This window comes from Lampetra planeri, chromosome 28, assembly GCF_965212315.1.
Source record: "Lampetra planeri chromosome 28, kcLamPlan1.2.h2, whole genome shotgun sequence".
Classification (NCBI taxonomy): Eukaryota; Metazoa; Chordata; class Hyperoartia; order Petromyzontiformes; family Petromyzontidae; genus Lampetra; species Lampetra planeri.
In genome coordinates this window covers 10,064,176-10,082,146 of record NC_136134.1, presented here as the reverse complement: position 1 = coordinate 10,082,146, position 17,971 = coordinate 10,064,176, and the positions used below count along the sequence as shown (strand labels likewise).

The following is a 17,971-nucleotide window of genomic DNA, read 5'->3' as shown; positions in this document are numbered from 1 at the left end:
CGTGCGCCGTGCCGGCCTTCGTAGGTGCTACCAGCTAACAGCACTTGCCCCTCAGTCAAGGCTACACGGGGGATCTTTGATGGTGGTGATGGGTGTGCATGCGTGTGTACGCGTGTGTGGCACGTGTGTGCATGCGTGTGTAGGCGTGTGTACGCGTGTGTGTGTAGGCGTGTGTAGCGCGTATGTAAATGGGTGTAGTCTGTGTGTGCGTGTGTGTAGGCGTGTGTAAATGTGTGTAGTGTGTGTGCGTGCGTGTGTGTAGGCGTGTGTAAATGTGTGTAGTCCGTATGTGTGTAGGTGTGTGTAAATGTGTGTAGTGTGTGTGCGTGTGTACGTGTGTGTGTAAATGTGTGTAGTGTGTGTGCGTGCGTGTGTGTAGGTGTGTGTAGTGTGTGTGCGTGCATGTGCGCGCGTGTGTGTAGTGTGTGTGCGTGCGTGTGTGCGTGCGTGTGTACGTGTGTGTGTAGGTGTGTGTGCGTGTGTGTGCGCGCGTGTGTCACAGTAGTACAAGCGGGTTGTAATCTTTTATTTACGAAAAGCAGCGCGCGTCACAGCCCTATCGCGCCGGGCCAATCTGTGCCGGCACAGAGAATTCTAAATGAGCGCTCCCTTCTTCTTCTTCATCAAACGGCTGATTAAACAATTATTTCATTATTATTCTTATTACATATCGCATCAATAACACAGGCCAGAGGCGCAGCCCTTCAACAGGGCGCCCACGTCCCCGCTGGCGGAACGGCGTCCGCAGAGAGAGCCGCCTCTCCAGGGTGTTGTGGCCGACTCTCTCTCTCTCTGCCTCCTTGGCTCAGACATCTTGGGAGATATACCCACACTTTGCCCCACCTGCACCCGACCGGGCAGCCGATCGACTGGCCGTGGGGTTTATCTACCCGCCGAGTCTGCTGGGCGAGTGTGGCTGTGGGACAAAGGGTTTTGAGAAACTTTTCAGCGCCGCGTCAGCTGCCGTGCCCGGAGATCGAATCTGGATGGCAAGTTTACATTACAAAGGCTCAGTTCCAGCAGCAGCACTGACCATCTCACAACTCCTCCTCTCCCGCGGCCCTTCCTGGCTCCTCCCCCCTTAACCAGTATATAAGGTCGTACCTCTTGGGACTTCTCTCCACTTGATACAGATTTTTTGCTGTGACAGTTTCACCTGAAGACGGAAGCTTGTGTTGCCTCCGAAACGTCGTGATTTTATTGTTTTTATTTTTATTAATTTTAATTTCATTTTTTACCTACATGGTGACTTTACCGAAAGAACTAAGAGTACGAATCCTTGCAGTCACGAAAGCTTCAAATCTAGAATGGATGGCAAGTCCAGTGCGCTGACGCATTGCATCTGGCAGCAGCCCGACAGTGTGTGTGTGTAGCAGTGGTTCTTCTTAACCTGGGGTGCATGCTACCCCCTGGGATACGAGATGCCCTCTCTGGGGGTGCGAGATATTGACGTTTTTTTTGAGAAGGTAAATCATCGAAAACACAAATTAAGTATGGGCCCGTGAGTGCAACTACTTTCATAATGCAGGTTTTATTTTTGGGTTAGATCGCGTAAATATAAATGTGTCGTAAAACCCGCCACCACCCGACACAGCCAATCCGTAAGGTTTGTCACGTGAATAGAACGTGCCAATTCGTCACTAGTACAGCAGCACCGGTTGTGTGTTGGAGAGCAAATCCACAACATTTACAAACCCCCCAAAAAACCTGTATTATGGATGATATTGGTCGCAAAAGCCTACTGCGTGTTAAATACAACTACTTTGTTTCATCAACCCCTATGTTTTTATTAACATTTATAAAAAAAATACGTTTGAGAACCAAAGGGGTGCAAGGCTGCGGTGAAGGTCAACAAATCAAGTTCAACAGTCCAGGAGACTTGATTAATGGTCACGATTCGATTGAAGAATGTATTGCTTTATTGGTTATAGCGGCCGCTAGGAGTTGCAACAGGCTCACGTGAACTCGTTAAGTGCAATGCGTACGATGCAGAGGCATCGATTCTTAAGACGCGTGAGCTTGCAGGCTCGATGTTACTCGATAGATCGATGCATTGTGACTCACAATTTCGCAAGTCATGGAGAGCTCACACCATTACAATAAGCATCATCATGATGATCATCATCATCGTCGTCGTCAATATCTCACCGGAATGACGTGTCGATTGGTATTTTCGACCTCGTGAATGGAAAAAAACATATTCGTCACCGATGTTCACGGAATCGAACTCGGGTGGCCGGCTTCAGAATCAGAATCTTTAATTAAACTGCAGAAGGAGGAATCCGATGAGCTATGAAGCTCTTTTACACAGATGTCCAGTAGGGGCGGGTCAGCCAAGTTATGCAAGGTTCGTAGTGCAGTCCGCCCACCACTACACCACCACCTCCACAAAGACAAAGATCCCCCGTACAGTCTTTAACAGAGTGTTGGGGCAAGTGTTGTTAGCGAGCACCTGTGAAGGCTGGAACGGTACACGAGGGGGTGGGTGGCCACCACCACGCCCGACCGCCTTTGTCTCCCCAGCGGTGATGTTTACACACCGCACCAGGTACTCATTTGAGGCTGAGTCGACCTGGGGGAGACCCAGGACCGGTTCAGATAATCTGTTACTGGTGTTGGTGGCCATGAGCGGGAATTGAAACTCGGGTCGCCGGGTTCGTAGCGCAGTAACGCTAACCGCTACACCACCGATCCCCAGACAAAGGTAAAGATCCCCCATACAGTATAGCCTTCAACAGACTGCCGGGACAAGTGCTGCTAGCGAGCACCTACAAAGGCCGGCACGGCACCCACGAGGGGGTGGGTGGCCAGAACCACGCACACACACGCGCACGCACACACGCTCACTCGCACACGCACACACGCACACGCACACACGCACGCACACACGCACGCACACACACACGCACGCACACGCACGCACGCACACACACACACGCACGCACACACACGCACGCGTACACACGCGCACACACACGCACGCACACACACACACGCACAAACACGCACGCACACACACGCACACACACACACGCACACACGTGTAGCTGCACCACCCCCACCAACCCCGCGAGTCTGGCGAGACCTTTTCTGGCGTCGTGCGGCAGGCGACAGGAGCTCGTTAGCCACCTCCTCCATCAGTTCATTCGTCCACTCACTCATTCACTCACTCACTCATTCACACATTCACTCACTCATTCACACATTCACTCACGCATTCACTCATACATTCACACATTCACTCACTCATTCACTCACTCATTCACACATTCACTCACGCATTCACTCATTCACTCACTCATTCACACATTCACTCACGCATTCACACATTCACTCACGCATGCACTCATTCACTCACGCATGCACTCATTCATTCACACATTCACTCACGCATTCACTCACTCATTCACAAATTCACTCTCGCATTCACTCATTCATTCACACATTCACTCACTCATTCATTCGCGCGCTCATTCACACATTCATTCACTCAGTCACTCACTCATTCACACATTCACTCACTCATTCACTCACTCATTCACACGTTCATTCACTTGTTCGTCCATTCATCCCCATGCGTTCGCTCTCTCGTTGAATTCACTCACGCATTTCAATGTTTTCGTTCATTCACTCATTCATTCACTTTAATTTTCACTCACACAGTCACTCATGCATTATTTCACGCATTCATTCTCTCACTTATTTTCTCATTCACACATTCTAAAACTCGTTCATTAATCGCTAAAGTATACTTTCTCCCATGTATGCACTCACTCAAGCACTCACTCATTCAGTCACTAACACAGTCTCTAATGTATTCAGTGACTTATTTTTTCCACTCACGCATTCACTCATTCATTCACTCACTCATTCACTCACTCATTCACTCACTCATTCACTCACACATTCACTCACGCATTCACTCACTCACGCATTTATTCATTTACACACTCATTCACTCACTCAGTCAATCCACTCGCTGATTCCTCTCATCCGTGTGACAAGCCGCTCGCTCGAGGCCGGGCAGCAGACCGCGTGTTGAGGGGCCTGCGAGCGCGTTATGAGATCACAGCTCGTCACCTGAGCTCCCATTGATCGCTCACGCGGTCTCCCACACCCAGCTCTGCCTTGCAGTTCGCTCCAACAACCTACACACACCTACCTATCCACACACCTACCTATGCAGACTTCTACCTATCCACACACCTACCTACACACACCTGCCTATCCACACTCCTACCTATCCACACACCTACCTGTGCAGACTTCTACCTATCCACACGTCTGCCTATCCGCATGATGTGTGTGTGTGTGTGGGGCTGCTGTGTGACCAGCTCCGGTTTGACAGCAGAGGTCTCACTCCGAATAAGTCGGGCGGCATTATATTTTCATCGCCTGTGCAACGCTGTGTGGAAGCTACCTGGTCTGTCGCTCCGCTCGAAGCTTCGGGTCTTCTCGGCCACAGTAATTCCCTCCCTTCTCTACGCTTGTGAAACGTGGACCCCTCTAATGGAACATCTTAGCCTGTTCGAAACATTCAGGCTGGCATGCCTACGATCCATCCTGGGTTTAACCAGGCTGGATTGTGTGAGGAGCTTACAAATCCTGGAAAGATCTGGACAAAGTCTCATCGGTGAGCTCCTCCGGCAGGCAAGGCTGTGTTGGCTGGGTCATGTAGCCCACAGTTTTTGTTCGGCCGGATCGAGGGGGCTAAACGGGCGCGGCACGGGCTAGAGAAGAGATGGAGTGATGTGGTACAGGAGGACGTGGAGCTGAGTGGACCTGCCGATGACCGGTACCAGCGGTGTCATAATCGGCCTCTTCGGAGGAGGCTCGTGAAGGACGCCACTGGGCAGTTGGGCGCAGTCGCCTTCCAACAACAACGGAGGGCGGAGGAGCGACGTTCACAACAACGAGCGGAGCGCCGGGTGGATAAAGCACAGCAAGTTGGCACAGTAGGGGGCACAGATGGTGCATCAGCCACTCATCTCGGTCATCTCAGTCAGTCGACCCGTGGCACCTGGGTCTGCACCATGACCTCCTGCCAGCGGGCGTTCGACACTTCACGTGGCCTCAACGTGTACCTAGCCTGGCACGAGCGCCATAGTGACGGCACCGCTACTTAGTGGCGAATGGCGGTTTATTGTTGTTGTGTGTGTATATTGTGTGTAGTGTGTGTGTAGTGTGTGTGTGTGGTGTAGTGTGTGTGGTGTGTGTGTGTGGTGTAGTGTGTGTGTAGTGTGTGTGTGTGTAGTGTGTGTGTGTGTGGTGTGTGTGTGGTGTAGTGTGTGTGTGGTGTGTAGTGTGTGTGTGTAGTGTGTGTGTGTGTAGTGTGTGTAGTTGTGTGTGTTTCGGAGCGTGGAGGTGGCGCTGTCCGTGTCGGGGCTCCACGTTTTACATTCCGCTGTGACCTAGAAACCCCCCCCCTTACCCCCCCCCCCCATCTTCACTTGACAAGTGTAGCCCATTCATCAGCCCTGTGACATTCCCATTCATAAAACACTCACGCGCGCATTCGCGCACGCTCGCACTCGCGTGCGTGCACGGATATCCACGTGCGCGCATGCGCATGCAACGCATGCACACACCGCTGCATGCTCACACGCACATGCGTATGCACACGTGCACCAAGTTGCATGAAACGCCAGCGCCCATCATCTCATCTCCCGACAACCCCTCATCCCCCAACACCTCACCCACCTTGCTATCTTTCACCCCCCCTCCCACTGCGCTCACCCCCCCGCCCCCAACAGCCCCCACAACCACCCTCGCCCCCCCTCCCACAGCCCCCACCACCACCCTCGCCCCCCCCCCCCAGCCCCCACCATCACCCTCGCTTCCCCCCAGCCCCCACCACTACCCTCGCCCCCCCCAACAGCCCCCACCACCACCCTCGCCCCCCCCAACAGCCCCCACCACCACCCTCGGCCCCCCCCCCACAGCCCCCACCACCACCCTCGCCCCCCCCCCCAACAGCCCCCACCACCACCCTCGCCCCCACCCCATCGCCCAACAGCCCCCACCGCACACCCCCTCGCTTCACCGTACCGTGTGGATAGTGGGGGGGGGGGATGCGGAGGGGGATTTCTCTCCGTTTCCGTGGCGACGTCGCCATGGCGACGCTCATCTCCCTCCTCGCGGTCCTCTCTCTCCCGTTCGTCTCGCTCACCGCTTGCCGCTGGGTGCGGTGGCTGCACGGCATGGCGGGTTTGAGGTTTGAAAACGTTTTCTTTGCGTGAGACCCAAATAAATGGCGGTCGCACCTCCGATTAGCGCGGTTGGCTACGTACGGCGCGAAAGAAGTTCGGCACACAAGTAATGCCGGCGTATCGCCGATTAATTTTGGTTTGGCGTGGTGGAAAATCACCCACGTGGACCGCACTAGCATGGCTCTTATGTACCCGAGTCTCGAGCGCTGAAGGCAATTGCGTATTTATGTTGAACTTCTTTCGCACCATACGTAGCCAACCGTGCTAACCGGAGGTGTGCCAGGCTGCCTGTATCGCAAAGTGCGACTCTTCACCCTTGGTTTGCACGGCTGTTCGCCAAGCTCTCTGGTTTCCATCCAAATGCAAACGAACGGAAAATGTATTTTCCAGGTAAAAGTGTGTAATTGAAGTCTCGGATTGTGCATCTCTGTTTCCCAGCAGGTCGCAATGAAATGCGTGCCGATGGGGATGCAGAATCTGGCTGTCGATTTTAATTGGCGCTTCAATCAATATGGAGAGCCCACATCCCGGAATAATATTCCTGTGTCATCCGATCCCACAACGCATTCACATTTGGCAGAGCCGTCCCTTGGGTACACGGCGAATCGGGGCGACTGCCCCGGGCCCCGCACATTGGGGGCCCCCCGCGCTTCGATGTCACGTGTCCGATGTTATACATCCGGTTTGGTTTGAAAGCGTGGCGGGGGCGCACCCCCCCCCCCCCCACCATGGACGGCCCTGACAGTCAGAGAGAGATCATCATCATCCCATTGCCATGATCAGCGTTGTCATCTTCAGGGCTTAACTTCTCACCCCAGTTATATTTGTGGATTGCCAGAGTGGGCTTTGGGCGAGTGCACAACGTGGCGAGTAGGCACAGCTGTGGCAAGAGGTGTACTGGATGCAGTGTACCGGGAGCTGAAGTATTTCCCAGGTAGCAGACGAAGGCGAACCAAGCACCACCACCACCACCACCATCATCGTCATGACAACCACTTAATTGGTATATTATGTCCGTAAGTTAATTGGCTGGCGGTGGCGGGGAGTGGATATGAATCTCAGCTGGACTCGTAGAGCGACCAACGTAGAAGAAACAGGTGGCGTGTGGAAGGTGACCTGATGATGCAGCCAGTGATGAGAAGAGCATTGGCGTGTGTAGGATGGTCATCAACAGGAATATTCAAAGTGCGTTGTTCGCAAAAATGGAAGGAACCGGAGAGAGAGGAAGACCTGACGAGAGAGTGGCTTTGACGACGACATCAAGAGAGTCGTGCCAGAAAGATGTGGCCACTACTTGAGCCGTATTGGCACGACGAGTTGAGGAAACGTGCAGTGGACATCTCCCTCGTGGATCGTGATGGTGGAGGAGGAGGAGGAGGGGAGCGGTGGTGCAGTGGTTGGTATTCATAGTTTTGTTTTATTTATCTCCCTCCCGCCCCTGGCCACAACCGCGCTTGCCAAAATTAGTACCTGGTGCGATATGTAAAATATTTCCACGAGGGAGACAAAGGCAATGATCACGCCCAAAGCCGCATTTGTCTCCCCAGTGCTGATGTTTTACACACAGGGTGCTCGTTCAAAGTTGAAGCGATCTGGGGGGGGGAGTCCCAGGACCAGGTCAGGTAATCGTCACTCGCTAGCCGCGACGCTGCCACTCCCCACGCTCGTGAAAGATGAACACTCTCGCGCACACAAAGACAAAGGTCCCCCCCGTGTAGCCTTGAACAGACTTGGGGCAAGTGCAGCTAACGAGTAGCACCTATGAAGGCCGGCGCGGCGCACGAGGAAGGGGTGGGGTGGCCAGAACCACGCCCGGCCGCCTTTGTCTCTCCAGTGGCGATATTTTACACACAGCAACAGGTCCTCATTTGAGGCTGAGTCGACCTAGGGGACGCACACGCACACGTCCAATCCATCGCTCTAGGCCTAGATCCTTCCCCTCGGCATGAAGACAAGCTGTTACAGCTCGCCGCCGCGTGCTCGCGCTGCGTCACGTGTTACTCCGCGCGACGTCCGACGTTTCGGCTCCACGTCGCTGGGGACTTTCAGGGAGAAGCCGCGTGTGCAGCGCGATTCCCCAGGCCCCCCCACCCCTGTACCAGAGAGTCGTCGTTTCCCGTAATTATGATTTAGTATCGTGTTTAATTTTACAGCGGTGGCAGGCTCGCAATAACAATAACAGTCGCTTAGAACGCTCGCTGTGGGCGCGCGTATCACTCGAAAACAGCGAACTCCGGTACTTAGTCCCAACACTAACCCCTACCCCCTAGCCCCAACACTAACCCCTACCCCCTAGCCCCAACACTAACCCCTACCACCTAGCCCCAACACTAACCCCTAGCCCCAACACTAACCCCTACCACCTAGCCCCAACACTAACCCCTACCCCCTAGCCCCAACACTAACCCCTACCCCAACACTAACCCCTACCACTAACCCCTACCACCTAGCCCCAACACTAACCGCTACCCCCTAGCCCCAACACTAACCCCTACCCCCTAGCCCCAACACTAACCCCTACCCCCTAGCCCCAACACTAACCCCTACCCCCTAGCCCCAACACTAACCCCTACCCCCTAGCCCCAACACTAACCCCGACCCCCTAGCCCCAACACTCACCCCATCACTGCCACCTCCTCCCTGCAGCATTCCCTTCCCATCCACCTCCTCCTGCCGAGTCGGGGACTGCCCGGGGTGGAGTGAAGGTTGCGCGTGCGGGGTGGAGCGGTGGCGCAGTGGTTAGCGCACCGCGCTTGCGATCCCGTCCGCCCTCGTGTCTCGATTCCCAGCCAACGTCGGTGGCAGCGAATGTCTGAGCCAGTCGTGGCTCTTGCCTAGGTCGACTCGGCCTTAAATGAGTACCTGGTGCCACGTGTGAGCATCAGTGCTGGGGAGACATTTCGGCCCGGTGTGGTGCTGACCACACCCCACCCACTTAGCACGCTGTGCTGGCTTTCACTGGCGCTCGCTAACAGCACTTGCCCACACCGACTGTTCAGGCTATACGGGGGATATTTGTATTTGCATACGCGTGCGAGAATGCACGTGCTTGCATGCGTATGCGTGCATGCGTATGCGTGCATGCGTGTGCATGCATGCTTACATGTGCCTATGTGCATGTACGTGCGCGTGTGCATGCGTGTGCGTGGATGGGTATGTGTGCATGCATGCATTGGCATGCGTGTGCATGCATGTGTCTGCATGCATGCTTGCACGTGTCTGTGTGCATTCGCGTGCGTGTGCATGCATGCTCACATGTGTGAGCGCACAAACAAGCGTGCAATGCATGCGTATGTGTGCGTGCGTGCGTGTGCATGCTTGTAATTTTCATGCACGCGCCAGTACGTGATTTTGCACGCGGGCGCGTGCGTGCGCGCGCGCGTGCAGTGTGTATTTGTGTACGAGCGTGCATCCCAGGGATTACGCTGCCTTTTAGTATGCAGGTGCAGTCGTGTGGTCTCTTCCAGCGGAGACTCCCTCCCTCCCTTCCGCCCCCCCTGCCCGCATCACCCCCGCACCCCCCCCCCCTCCGTAATTCACGTTAACCCCATACCAGCACATTGGGTTTTCCCTATCGCGCTGTATGTCTGTCTCTCCGATGTGTCTGTGTCTTTGGGGTTGTGCCTATCCCACGCCCGACGTCCTACCGATGGATGGACGTCCTCCAGATGGATTCTTTCCATCCCCCCTTGGCTGCCACTCCGTCATTGTGCTTGACCGTTCATCGCCCCGTCCGTACGTCGTCTGGAAAGAAAGAGCTGCATAGCTCATCGGATTCCTCCAGTGAAAAATACATCTTTTGATTCTCAATTCTCTCTGGCCACCACGCGCGATGCCCAGGCCCCACTTGCTCCTCTCTATGATTTGGACCGGTGGTGTCAGCCACCTCGCCGTTGCTACTTGGCGTAACCCTTTCAGGTTCCCCCGCCAATTTCCATGCGAACGTGGAAAATCGGGTCGGGAACAACAAGGGCATTCGAACCGTGGCTGTCAGGGCTGAATGTATCCTCGGACGTATTTACTGCAGTGGCTTTAGGGTTAGCTTCAGGGTTATAGGTTTATGGTCAGGGTTAGTGTTCGGGCTAAGGGGTTGGGGTTAGTGTTGAGGCTAGGGGCTAGGGGTTAGTGTTGGGGCTAGGGTGTATGGGGTAGGGGTGGGGCTAGGTGGTAGGGGTTAGTGTTGGGGCTAGGGGGTCGGGGTTAGTGTTGGGGCTAGGGTGTAGGGGGTAGGGGTGGGGCTAGGTGGTAGGGGTTAGTGTTGGGGGTCGGGGTTAGTGTTGGGGCTAGGAGGTATGGGTCAGTATTGGGGCTCGGGGCTAGGGGTTAGTGTTGGGGCTCGGGTGTAGGGGTTAGTGTTGGGGGTAGGGGTTAGTGTTGGGGGTAGGGGTTAGTGTTGGGGCTAGGGGTGGGGGTAGACAAACCCCCGGCGTTGTTGCTGGGGGGCCCACGCCTCTGTGCGACCGTGCCGGGTGGGTGGTGGCGGGGGGGGCAGGGGGGGGGGGCGGGGCCCGCGTGGGGGTCGCGCCTCCAGCAGAGGCAGCGGGAGGCCAACGCGATGAGGCTCGCTGGACAAATTATGTTTTGTGGACAAAGTCATTTTACAGGGAATACCCCCCCCCTCTACCCCCCCTCTACCCCCCAGCCCCGCCCCCCAGCACCCCCAGCCCCGCCCCCCAGCCCCCCTCCCCAGCCCCGCCCCCCGTGTCGGTGAGAAAGGCAGAGATCGTGCTAAGAATGCAATGCGGGGGGATGTGCGTGCGTGTGTGTGTGTGCGCGCGCGTGTGCGTGCGCGCGTGTGTGTGCGCGTGTGTGTGCGCGCGTGTGTGTGCGCGCGTGTGTGTGTGTGCGCGTGTGTGCGCGCGCGTGTGTGTGTGCGCGTGTGTGCGTGCGTGTGTGTGTGTGCGCGTGTGTGTGTGCGCGTGTGTGTGTGTGCTACATAGTCACCACTCGTCTCCTGCAACTCTGGTGTGGTGTGCTCGCTTGTTGCACTCGGCGTGGGCTCAGAACACAGATGTAAAGGTGCGCGCACAAAGATAAAGTTCCCCCGTGTAGCCTGTAACAGACTGTCGGGGCAAGTGCTGTCAGCGAGAAGCACCTATGATGGCCGGCACCGCACACGAGGGGGTGGGTGGCCAGCACCACGCCGAGCCGCCTTTGTCTCCCCAGTGGTAATGTTTACACACCACACACCAGGTAATCATTTGAGGCTGATAGGACCTAGCGGAGGCCCATGAACGATTCAGATAATCGTCACCGGTGTTGGCCGTGAGCGGGAATCGAACTGGGGTCGCCGGGTTCGTAGCGCAGCGCGCTAACCGCTACCCCACCGCTCCCCACGCTCTCGCTCGCAAGCGTGACTCATGCCACTTCAATTAAACTGCCCGCGTAGATTTCTTTAAAACAAAATCAATACCAGCTCCAGGTACACCCCCCTCCCCCCACTGCACCACACACGGGGGGGGGGCTGGTGGGGGTCCTCACTCCCTGTCTGCTCCTCCGGAATGCACTGCCATTTGGTGGTGGTGGTTGTGGTGGTGGTTGTGGTGGTGGTGGTGGTTGTGGTTGTGGTGGTTGTGGTGGTGGTTGTGGTGGTGGTGGTGGTGGTGGTGGTGGTTGTGGTGGATGTGGTGGTGGTGGTTGTGGTGGTTGTGGTGGTTGTGGTGGTGGTGGTGGTTACTCTGCACGTGTCTGCCTCCTGTAATCTGGTGCTGGTGGGGGGGGGGGAGCAGCAGTGAGGGTTGGTGGCTCACACACAGATGGGTTGCGAAACTCCGCCCCCACCGTGGGTGGGTGTCAAGGAGGAGGCGGTGTACCTCCTGGCTCTGCCAGCAACAAGGTGGACTTCGCCTATTTCATCCGAATGGGGATGGAGTTGCCCCCCTCCCCTCGCACGCGTGGGGTTTTCTCCCAGCGTGCTCCGGTTTCCGCACGCGTGTCAACGCTCATCAGTAACTGAACCTCATGGCGGGACCCCGGGGTCCCGAATAAACGGAAGTCAAAATCGCAACGAATAAATACAATTTGGGCGACACAAACGCCGCCTGGCGCGGACTGTTCCGTTGTCGTTCGCCTTCAACAGGTGTAAAATGACGTCGCAATGCCAGTTTATGCGAGAGCCGGGGGGGGGGGCTTATGGGACCGATTGACGTAAATGTAGAGGGCCGCAGAGCTCGGGCAATTGTTGGCGCCGGCGGCCCAACGCGAGGCTGCTGCGGCTGCTGCCGCTGCGGCTGCTGCCGCAGCAGCCTCCCTGCTTGTCCGCGATTACTCCACGCGCCTCCGAGTCGTCCTCTGTCTTCGAGAGCGGCGCGTTCCAAGTTGCAATTATGATCATTGTTTTGTCCTCGCAAGAACAAACCTTCCCGACAATGCATTATGCCACCCCAACCCCCTCGTGTGCCGTGCCAGCCTTCACAGGTGCTACACGCGAACGGCCCTTGCTCCAATAATTATCTATTAGGGCTACACGGTGGGGTGGGGGGGATCGTTGTCTTTGTGTGCACGCGTGTGTGTGTGTGGGTGCACGTGTATGCGTACGCCCGTGCGTTACATGCGGCGCGTGTGCACGCTTGTCGCACGCGCACGCGCCTCTGCACGCGCGTGTACAGCACGGCGCTGTTGGCTGGCACTGCTGTGCCATCGGTGTGCCAACTTCGCTGTGCGTGAGCGTGAGTGGTTGCTGCTGCTGCTGCTGCTACTGCTACCTTCTCAGCATTCCTAATTTACTGGAAATGCATTATGGGACAGAAGGTTCTGGAATAAACCTCACTCTTTTTTCCCCAACCCCCACCGCCGATACCACCACCACCTCCTCCTCCTCAGCCCTCCTCCTCCTCCATCCTCCTCCACCATCACCGACACCCACCGCCACCCTCCCACCCTCCCTCTGTGTGATTTTTTTCCCCACAACGCGCAGAGCGGTGACGGCTCGAATGCAAAGTGACTCCGAGGTGCATCACAAACCCGGCAGTGGCAGCGGCGGCGACAGCGATCCCATTGCCTGTGCAGCCCTGCACGTTGCACATTGCAACAACAACAACAAAAAAACGACACAGACGAGTGTGTGTGTGTGCGTGCATGTGTGTGCATGCGTGCATGTGTGTACGTGCATGTGTGTGCGTGCATGTGTGTGCATGCGTGCATGTGTGTGCATGCGTGCATGCGTGTGTGTACATGCGTGTGCGTGCGTGCATGCGTGTGCGTGCGTGCGTGCATGCGTGTGTGTGCGTGCGTGCACGTGTGTGTGTGCGTGCGTGCACGTGTGTGTGTGCGTGCGTGCACGTGTATGCGTGCACGTGTGTGTGCATGCAGCTACGTGTGTGTGTGCATGCGTGCACGCGCATATGCGTTTGCATGTGGGCAGCGGTGGTGCAGCGGTTTTTGCGCAGCGACCCGAGTTCGACCAACAGCAGAGACGATTATTTGAAGCGGACTTGGGTCTCCAGTAGGTCGGCTCAGCCTCAAATGAGTACCTGGTGCAGTGTGCATCGCCACTATAGAGACAAAGGCGACCGAGCGTGGTGCTGGCCACCCACTCCCTCGGGTGCTTGCTAACAGCACTTGCCCCAACATTATGTTAAGGCTATACGGTGCATCTTTGTGTGCGGGTGTGTGGGCGTGGGGGAGCGGTGGGGCGAATGTGTAGGAGCGTTGCGAACTCAGCAACCCGAGTTCGAGTCTCCACTCCAACATCAGCGGCGAATATCCGAACTGGTTCAATCGAGAAGGTTCTTTGATTCGCAAGGATTGGTAGCCTACGGCGGTGAATCGGTCGTTGATGAGCACCGCTGGGGAAACGATGGTGGTGATGATGATTTTTCCAATTTCAAATCGATGTTCCCAGCTTGACCGACTTGTAGAGGATGAACCGTCATGCATGGGCACGGTCAGCCAAGGAGTGCGAGAGCAACATCCCTCCAGCGAGGAGATGGAGCTTCGAAGTCACCGTGGCGTGTGCAGGCGCTGGGTGGGATTCAAACATCGCAGGATCGTGTCCTGAGATGCGGACTGCGTGGGGAGGCCTTCATCATCACCCAGCAGTGGATTGAGCGTGGCTCATGGTAATGACGATGATTATGAAGAAGAGCCGTTGATTTATTAAAAAGGGGGGAGGTTGATTAATGATTATATTATAGGCATGGGTCGATGTGCGATCATTGGAGGCGATGATGTTGATGGTGGTGGTGGTGTTGATGATGTTGGTGGTGATGATGTTGGTGGTGATGATGTGGTGATGATGATGGTGGTGATGTTGGTGGTGATGTTGTTGGTGGTGATGATGGTGGTGGTGATGATGGTGGTGGTAATGTCGGTGGTGATGATGGTGGTGGTGATGATGGTGGTGGTGATGATGATGGTGGTGGTGATGATGATGGTGGTGATGATGATGATGGTGGTGGTGGTGATGATGGTGGTGGTGATGATGGTGGTGGTGATGATGGTGGTGGTGATGATGGTGGTGGTGATGATGGTGGTGGCGATGATGGTGGTGGCGGTGATGTTGGTGGCGGTGATGTTGGTGGCGATGATGTTGGTGGTGATGTTGGTGATGAAGGTGATGTTGGTGGCGATGATGTTGGTGGTGATGTTGGTGATGATGGTGGTGGTCAATGATCATCATAGTGACGGCGATCTGGTCACGTTCACACGTTTCATGACGCCATGTTTTTTTTGTACCAATCCCCCGACGTGCACGCATGCACAATACAAAGACAAAGATCCCCCGTATAGCCTTATCAGACTGTTGGGGCAAGTGCTGTTAGCGAGTAGCACCTATGAAGGGCCAGAACGGCACACGAGGTGGTGGATGGCCAGCACCACGCCCAGCCGCCTTTGTCTTCCCAGTGGCGATGTTTTTACGCACCGCGCCAGGTACTAATTTGAGCCTGAGTCGACCTAGGGGAGTCCCAGGACCGGTTCAGATAATCGTCAATGGCGTTGGCTGTGAGCGGGGAATCGAACTTGGGTTGCCGGATTCGGAGCGCAGCGTAGCGCTAACCGCTACACCACCGCTCCCCACGTGTGTGCATGCACGGACACGCACGAATGCACTCAAACGCGGCCACGCACACAGACACACACGCGGACACACGCACGCGCACGCACACGCATGCAAACACACGCACGCATGCAAACACACACGCGGTCACGCAAACACACACACGCATGCACACACATACGCGGACACGCACACACGCACGCATGCAAACGTACGCACGCATGCAAACGCACGCACGCACGAGTCCAGGCGCACATTGTTACGCGCGGCACGCACACGCGCGCGTTCTACGCCGGCATTTGCAGTTCCCTGTCTATTCCCCACCCCACTTCCTCCCCCTCCCCTCGTCCTCCCACACTTCTCCCCCGTTTCTTCTCCTCTTGCTCCGCCCCCAACCTCACCTCCCCCTCTCCAATTCACATCCCTCTCCATCCTTGCTGCCACCAACCCAATGATCGATGATGACAAAGATGATGGTGGTGGTGGTCAATGATAACGATAATGACGATAATTGTGTCCACCCCGCGTGCACATCGACGCACAGGTAAATACAAAGATCCCCCATATAGTCTCGGGGCAAGTGCTGCGAGCCAGCACCTACGACGGCTGGCAAGGCACACGAGGGGTTGGGTGTCTCCTGAATTCTGATTATTTTATTTCCCCCCCACACACCGCACCGACAGCTCATTTGGTTAAGGCTGGGTCGACCTAGGGAAGTTGTCCAGGACCAGGTTGAGATATTCGCCACTGTAATTTTGTGAATGGGGAATCGAACTCGGGTCGCCGGGTTTCGTAGCGCAGTGCGCTAACCACCACACTACCGCTCCTCGCTTGCACGCACACACACACACCCACACACTTCCCCTCACCCCCTTCCCTCGCTCCCTCGCCTCCCCTCGCCGTTCATTGATGAGCGTGGGCGAGAGAGTGAGAGGGAGAAGGGGGTGCTCATGCGAGTTTAAGCCGTGTGTGTGCGGGGAGCGGTGGTGCAGCGGTTAGCGCTACGCTGCGCTATGAACCCGGCGAACAGAGTTCGATTCCCGCTCACGGCCAACACCAGGTGACGATCTTCTGAATCGGTCGTGGGCCTCCCCTAGGTCGACTCGGCCTCAAATTCGTACCTGGTGCGGTGTGTTAAGCATCGTCACTGCAGAGACAAAGGCGGCCGGGCGTGATGCTGGCCACCCACCCCCTCGTGTGCCGTGCCGGCCTTCATAGGTGCTCGCTAACAGCACTTGCCCCTACAGTCTGTTTCAGGCTACACGGGGGGTGGGTGGCCAGCACCACGCCCGGCCCACTTGATTCCTCCCCCAGCGGCGACTGTTCCACGCGCGCCAACACCACGCGCAATGTACTCATTTTTGAGGCCGAGTCGACCTAGTGGAGGCCCAGGGCGTCCTCCCCCCCCCCCACCGCGTTGCAGTCGCTCGTGCCTCCTCGAACGTTCAACAGCGAGAGGAGCGCGTGGCCACGCGGGGGGGGGGGGGGGGGTGCCACACCGAGGGCAAGCGCAGGGGCCCCAGGTAGCTCAAGGTCCCTGACCCCCCCCCCAACGGATTCATGGGAAAATAAGGGAGGATGGCGGGGGGGGGGGGTATGGGGGTCACTTGGAATCCTCGCATCGAACGATCGAATTCAGAATCCCAATGAACGCGGACGAATTGCCATGAAACGCGTGCCTTGAACTTCTTTCGCGCCGTGCGTTCGCCAACCGCGCTAATCGGAGGTGCGGGGGGGGCGCAGACTAAACACGAAGCAGTTTTAATTCATCAACCTCCATCGTCGTCTGTGTCTTTGTTTCCCCACCTCGCCCCCACGTCTCTGTCATCTCACTACCTCCTCTCTCTCTCTCTCTCAGTCTGCGTGCCCATCCACGTCTCATTATCCCACCTCGTCTCGCTGCCTCTCTCCCCTCTCTTGTCCACGCCTCTTCTATCGCCCTACTCGGATGGTGGAAGAGATGTCGACCTCCGAGATTGGCACTGTTGGCTACGTACGGTGCGAAAGAAGTTACATTTGGACCGTACCCCCCCCCCCCCCCCCACTGACTCCTGGCACGTGCCAAAGCGTGCGCGCGTCTTGAAGGGAAATCGTCGATGATGACCAACAGAGACGAATGCAACGACGATGATGAACGTCGAGCCCTCATCCACTGCTGGGGGACAGTGTCCCCGTGCCTGCGGTAGGGAGGGAGGGATAGGTTGATGATGGTGGTGGTGGTGAAGGTGATTGCATTGGAGGTGGATGGAGGGCGGCTGGTTGTGGTGGTGGTGGTTGTGGTGGTTGTGATGGTGGTTGTATTCGAGAGGGGTGGCGATGGCGGTGATTGTATCGGCGGGGATGATGGAGGAGGTTGCAGTGGGGATGGCGAGGGACGGGGGGGGGGTAGGAGGGAGGGAGGAGGGAGGAAGGGAGCAGGAGGGAGGGATGCTGTTGATTGAGGAATTGGCGGAGGAGGAGGTGGGGGGGAGGAGGAGGAAGTGGAAGCAGGCTGGAGCTTGCGCAGTGGCATCGCGCACAGAATGCAAATGCGAGCACCGATCCTTAAAGGGTTCTCTCTCTCTCTCTCTCGCTCCGTGGGGCTCGCTGGGTGGGGTGGGCATGCCCGTGTGTGTGTGCGCGCGTCACCCATGTGTGTGTCCTGTGTGCTTGTGTCTTACATATGTGTGTATGTGTGTCTGTGTGTATCCCAGCCTTCGTAGGTGCTCGCGAACAGCACTTGCCCCTAAAGTATGTCGAACCTGTCAGGGGGATCTTTGTTTAT

General features: G+C 56.4%; 1 protein-coding gene across 1 annotated transcript in view; it reads left to right on the top strand.

Moving 5' to 3' along the window:
- The window catches only part of EEF1AKMT4 (EEF1A lysine methyltransferase 4), a 46,026-nt gene that overhangs the window by 26,253 nt on the left and 1,802 nt on the right, over positions 1–17,971 (top strand). The window lies entirely within an intron of this gene.